This window comes from Urocitellus parryii, chromosome 10 (assembly GCF_045843805.1).
Source record: "Urocitellus parryii isolate mUroPar1 chromosome 10, mUroPar1.hap1, whole genome shotgun sequence".
NCBI classification, from domain to species: domain Eukaryota; kingdom Metazoa; phylum Chordata; class Mammalia; order Rodentia; family Sciuridae; genus Urocitellus; species Urocitellus parryii.
The window spans coordinates 96573325-96580639 of NC_135540.1; positions in this window are offsets into that span (position 1 = coordinate 96573325).

Sequence of the window (7315 nt, forward strand, 5' to 3'; positions counted from 1 at the left end):
CATAAGCAGATATGGAAGTCTGCAAAAAAAGTCAGCATCAAAATAATACTACTCTGGTTTGAATGCTGTTGTCCCTTTCAAAATCCATGTTGAAATTTCATCCCCATTGGAACAGTGTTGAAAGGTAAATGCTTTGGGAGATAAATGTGTCATGAGATCTCTACTCTCTTGAATGAATTGTGACCCAAGTACAAACGCTCAAATTTGAAGGGTGCACTCTGTTCTCTACCTACCCCTTTTATGATGAGATAATGCAGCCTCCCCCTCTCCAGAAGATGCAGGAGTAAAGCCATCTTGGAAAGAGAGGCATCATCTTGGAAGGACCCCCCAAAGCCACAAAATCTGTTAGCACCATGATCTTGAACTTCCCAGTCTCCAAACGGTGAGAAAGAAATTGAATTATTTATAAATTACTGAGTCAAAGACATTTTGCAATAGTAACATAAACAGACAGTTATCTATGAAACATTGAAAATAAATTAGTGTCAGGCATGATGGCACACACCTATAATCCAGCAGCTCAGGAGGCTGAGGCAGGAGGATCCTGAGTTCCAAGTCAGCCTCAACAAAAGCAAGGGGCTTTGCAACTCAATGAGACCCTCTTGTTAAATAAAATACAAAATAGGGTTGGGGGTGTGGCTCAGTGGTAGAAAGCCCCTGAGTTCAATCCTCAGCATACCCCCATAAATAAACAAACAAACAATCAAATAAATAAATAATGAATTCTCAGATTTTACATCATGGAAACTATTATAATGGTGATTCAATTCTAGAAAGTGTGACATTTCTAACAGTTGAAAAACATAGACATTCCATTTAATTAAATGGAAAGGTGATGGTTTTGTTTTAAATATCAATTGGATATGTACTTTCAATATAAGTAATTCACCTGGACATAAAAGTTGTTTTGTTGACATCATTATTATACATTAATATATACTGAAGCATGACACAAAAAAATGAAACTGACAAAAATACATATAAAATGGTAATTTCCCAGACACTCAATAAGAAAAATAATAGAAATAAATGCTCAAACTCACTTTATAAAAGAAACATTATATAATTTAACCTGACTGAACAGTTATACGGAAAAAATAATCCTTTAATCTCTGAGAATGGTCTTGAGATGGACTCCCTATAAGTCACGTGGTTCTCCTATTTCTAAAGTGTTTTGCCCATGCTATTGGCCGTTTCTATACCCATTCTGTAGGCATGCAGACAAATAAACTATCTGAGAATCATCTTTTACACTAATTCAATCAAAGGGAAGGAGTTACACATGAAAAAAGCTGGCTAACTAGGACCACCCCCAAAATCCCTGAGCATGACCATTACAATGATCACAGTAAATGCATGTTATACAGAAACAATAGTAAGAGGTTCAGATTTTCAAGTCAGATGTAAGGAAAGTAAGATGTAATTATTTTTATCCTATGAAAAATTCATTTTATGTAATAAAACAACAAATGTTTAAAGGTGAAAGAATTGAAAAAGTTGTGCCATGCTTATATCAAAATAAAGGAAGGAAGGTAGACAGCTATGTTAATAACAAACAAGAGCCAGGTCAGTGGTGCAGAAGCCAGCCTCAGCACCAAGGAGGCACTAAGAAACTCAACAAGACTCTGTCTCTAAATAAAATACATATAGGACTGGGTATGTGGCTCAGTGGTTGAATACCCCTGAGTTCAATGCATAGTACCAAAGTAAATAAATAAATAACATAACAGAAAAGGTAATTTTTAGCAGCAGATATTAGCATGAATTAAGAGATTGTTTTATAATGATAAGGGACATTTTTCAGAATGAATTAATATTCCTTAAGATCACTGCATTTATAATAGAAACCTGAAGTGTATGAAACATAAACTGAAGGTACTCTAAGCAAACATAGACCGATTCACAAATCCAGTCAGAGATTTTGACATACCTATCTTAAAAATTGATGGAACAGATGGAGATTCAGTAAATACATAGGAGACTTGAGCAATACCATCAACCAACTTGACAGAATTGAAATTTATGGAGTACTCCACATAAAAAGCATGAGAATATATTCTATTCCAGATCACACTGGACAATTACTAAGATAGACTACTTACTGGAGAATAAAACTGTTGTCAATAAAGTTCAAAGAATTCAAGCCATATAATATGTTCTCTCACTTCAATGAAATTAAGTGAGAAATCAATGACAGAAAGATTTCTGCAAAATTGCTATTTGGAAATTAAATAACACACTCCCCAAAAACCTATGTGTATTTGTTTGCTAAGGTTAATGTGTCATGTTATGTTTGAAGAAAATAAGGATAGTAAAACAAAATGTCCCTGAAGTGCACCTTCTTTATTCCCAAGAACCTAGCAAAGTTAAAAAAAAAATAAAACATAAGATCTAGACTAGATGAGAATGTGCAGGTAAATATTATCTCAAAAGACACTGACTTCCTTTTACATGTCTTGGGAATTTGAACGAATTAGTGCTATCTATTCATATAAAACTACTTTCTTTTTTAAAATTTTATATTCTAATGTGTTATATATGACAGCAGAATGCGTTAGAATTCATATTACACATAGAGGGCAAAATTTTTCATGTCTCTGGTTGTATACAAAATATGTTCACACCATTGGTGTCTTCATATATGTACTTAGGGTAATGATGTCCATCTCATTCCACCATCTTTTTTATCCCCTTGCCCCCTCTCTTTCCCTCCCTCCCCTTTGCCCTGTCTAGAGTTCATCTAATCTTCCCATGCAGTGGGAAGATTCCCAACCCCAGTATAAATCAGCCTCCTTATATCAGATAAAACATTTAGCATTTGGTTTTTGGGAATTGGCTAACTTCACTTAGCATTATATTCTCCAACTCCATCCATTTACCTGTAAATTCCACGGTTTATTCTCTTTTATTAGTAATATTCCATCGTGTATATATACTCCATTTTCTTTATCCATTCATCTACTGAGGGGCATCTAAGTTGGTTCCACAGTTTAACTATTGTGAATTATGTTACAATAAACATTGATGTGGCTGTGTCCCTGTAGTATGCTGTTTCTAAGTCCTTTGGGTATAGACCAAGGAGTAGGATAGGTGGGTCAAAAGGTGGTTCCATTCCCAGTTTTCCAAGGAATCTCCATACTACTATAAATCTAGTTTCTTATATGTATGGTAAGTTCTTTGGGCTGTTGCTTGTGCAATAGGGCAAACAGCGCTATATGTTAGGTTACCAAGTTACAGAAGATGTCGCTACATCTTCTGTAACTTGGTAACGTAACATATAAAATCTCCCTCCCTGTGGTAACTGGTGTGGAATTGAGGGCACTGTGGAAAGAAGAGGCACTGTATCAAAATAGTCACCACTGGATGAGGTGATATGAGGCATGTAGAAGTTATTTTCTGGAGTAACATGGTAAGCTACAGAAATGTAACATGAAGAAGCACCATAAGGAACAGAGATGCTGTCAATCCCATCTCCACTGGACATTCTCCAAAAGCATTTTTTTTTTTTTGTTAGTAAGCCTGATGTCTCACACTTCATTTCCAGGTATTTTCTTTGGTCTTTTGGCCACCTTTCCACTGCCATGGCACAACTTGGCTATGAACAGTAGAACTGTCATACAAAGTAACACAGATTTATCTAAACAACAGGAATCACTTTTCTCTAACTTCTGGAGGTTAAAATTTAAGCTCAAGGTGTTGGTAAGTTTGGTTTCTTCTGAGACCTATGGAATCTACTTCTCAAGGTGTCTCTTATCATCTTTTCTCTGTGCAAATAAGTTTGTTGCATGTGAGTATCCAAATTTCTCTTTCCTCAAAAAGATAACCTTAAAATTGGATTATAACCCATCATTTTGATATCATTAACCTTAATTACCTCTTTTTTATTTTTTATTCTGTTTTGTTATATATGACAGTGAAATGCATTACAATTCATATTACACATATAGAGAGCAATTTTTCATCTCTGGTTGTATACAAAGTATATTCACACTATTTGTGTCTTCATATATGTACCTGGGATAATGATGTCCATCTCATTCCACTATCATTTCTAACCCCATGTCCCTTCCCATCCCCTCCCACCTCTTTGTCCTATCTAGAATTCATCTATTCCTCCCATACTCCCCTCCCTAACCCACTGTGAGCCTGAGGCTGATGGTTTTAATGAATCATAATAATAGCCAATATTTATCAGGTGGTTTGTATGTGTCCAATACTGTTAAAACACTTCATGAACTAGATTTCTTTTTAAAGTCATGTTTGTTGAGATATAATTTATATATAGTACAATTTGCCCTATTTAGTTTTATATGAATTTCGACAACACAAAATATAATATAATATATATATATATATATATATATATATATTACTACAGTTAAGATACAGAATATGTTACCTTGTTCTTCTTTAAAAAAACAAATAGAGAAATTAATTTTATTATATTTTAATTTAACCCAATGAATTACCAAAATAATTTGCAAAGAAAATAATTGTTATTAAAGTATTTCATATTCATTTTGTTTGTCCTAGTTATTCTTTGGAATATAATGTCTATTTAACACATAGCCCACCGCAGTTAAGACTATACACATTTCAAATATTCAGTAGCCTCATGTAAACAATGGTTGTCATATTGGCTCCATTCTTTCTTCATCTTTCATCTTTTAGTGAGACGTATGCTGAAGCTGCATGATAAGTCCCCTTGTTATGTAGTTTCTTGTTGAGTTCCATCAGAAAAGGACACCAAAGAGATGAGCTTAGAATATACAAGAGTAAAGCAAGGTGCTTTATTCCTCCTTATAAGCCTCTAAAGACTATGAGTTGGTTTCTTCATGCTTTTGGTGGGATTAACTTCAGTTAAGCCTCCTTCTCCTACAAGGTTTTCATAATGGCTCTCTTCCTTCACCTCCTACTTCTCCAAGTGCATGGAAGGATAGGTGATACACAAAATGTGTTGGTTTCCCTCAACCTTGCCCTTATCTTATAAATATCTTATTAAACAATTTCTACCTTGATTTATCTTTTTCATCCTTGAATCTTGAATACTGTTTTTTTAATCATAAGAAAGTAGAATGTAACTCATCTCGTATCAGAGGCAATGTATATACACATACCAGATTAATTATATATTAAAATATAGCATGTAAAATGCAAAAACTTTTAAAGAAAATATTTGTGTAACATTGTGAGGAGAAATGGAAAACAAAAAATATATGTATATATAAAATAAACAAAAACCTGAAAAATTAGATGTTGCAGGTAAAATTTTTATGTGTAAAAATCTATCAAAAAGGATTGAAAGAGACATGAATTATATTACTCGTAATTTTTGTTTATTTTTGATACTTAGCTTTACTTGGTTTCTCCTTTGGTTGGGTTTTCCTTTATTGTAATTCTTCTCTTTGCAGATTTTCATTGTTGCTTTTTCATTTCCTCCTTGTAGAATATTTTGCCAAGAATGTTCTATAGTGGAGGCTTTCTTGCTGTACATTCTGTTAGTTTTTGTTTATCATATAAAGTTTTTATTTCATTGTCAAATTTGAAGCTTAATTTTGCTGAATGTAAGATTCTTGGTTGGCTTCCATTATAATGGAAGCCATTCATGGTATATGTTGTTCCAGGATCTCCTGGCTTTGAGGGTATGGTTTGAAAATCTGCTGAGATCCAAATTAGTCTTCCCTTATAGGTAATCTGATTTTTCTCTCTTGTTGCCTTTAAAATTCTATCCTTATTCTGTATGCTAGGCATTTTCATTATAATGTGTCTTGGGGTAGATCTGTTGTAATTTTGTACATTTGGTGTCCTATATGCCACTTGTATTTGATTTTCCAATTCATTCTTCATGCTTGGGAACTTTTATGATATTATTTTATTGAAGACATTGTGCATTTCTTTAGTTTTAATCTATGAAACTTCCTCTATCCAATATATCTTAAATTAGGTCTTTTGATGGTATCCCATAATTCTTGGATATTCTGTTCATGTTTTTTTACCATCTTCACTGTGAGGTCAACTTTATTTTCAAGATTATATATTTGCCTTCATTGTCTAAGGTCCTGCCCTCCAAGTGACCTAGTCTTTTGGTGATACTATCTATTGATTTTTTTGCATTGGCTTATTTTTCTTTCAATTCATTGATTTCTGGGGTTTTTTTGTTTGTTTTTCAGTATCACTGTCTCTTTATTGAAGTAATCTCTTTCAACCTGCATTTGTTGTTGGTGTGATCAAAGGTCTCCTGTATTTGTTCTCTTATCTCTTTGCTAGAGTGATTGATTTTTGCCTTTATCTGCTCACTTTAGGTCATTCTTTAATTCTCAAATTATTTTAGTTATGTATATTATGAACTCCTTTACTGACACTTCATCTACTGCGCTATCTATGGATTCTATCATTATAGTATCTTGGTTTGTTTGGGGCACTTTCCTCCCTTGTTTTTTTTATATTGTTGATGGGTCATTCTCTCTTGCAATGTAGATCCAAGGTATTACAGCTTCTGACCTACTGTCTTACAGTGTCCCCATAGGTTACCAATACCTCACTTTTAAGTGAGAGATCAATATTACAACAATCAATGTACACAACATGCAGCCATATATCAGTTAGTCTTTATTTTTACATTTACAGTTTCATCACAATACTCAGAAATGATGAGTTTGGCTATCTTCTACCATATAGTCAATAGGTTTGTGAAATGGTTTATAATTTCTGATGTCGGGGCTGAGGGGTTTGCTGAGATATTTATGAAGTAGGATGTGAGAATATGGAGTTATTAGATTATATAACATTTGTGATGGTAATCATAAGAAGTTGGCTGTTAATAGGAGAAACAACAGATAGGCAACCCCATGAAATACTCCCTATTACCTCAGTAACAGCTTAACTGTTAGCACTTCTAGTAGAGAAAACTGCGGCATGGCTAGGCCCACAAGGACCTTGGTGATAGCTTACTATGTCCTTATTGTTGTCCTTTCATAGAAGTGGCAATATCCCAGTTTTGTGGTGGTGGCAGCCTCAGCATATATGTACCCTGATAATGGGCTGTGGAGCCAAGCTTTGGTGAATAAGAAACCCCAGTGTGGGGTGGTTCTCTGCACTGATGCAGGGTGGGCCTCTCCTCCAGATCTCTGGAACACTAATTATCTCTTTAAAGACCTTTTTTTTTTTTCTTCTCCTAATAGCAGTCACATTCTACGGTGCCAGAAGTTAGGGCTTTAATACAAAAATTTTAGTTGGACACAATTCAGTTCATAGCACTATGCATCTCAATTTAATAAATAAACTATTAAATATTCTTAAGAAATAACTAAAGCAA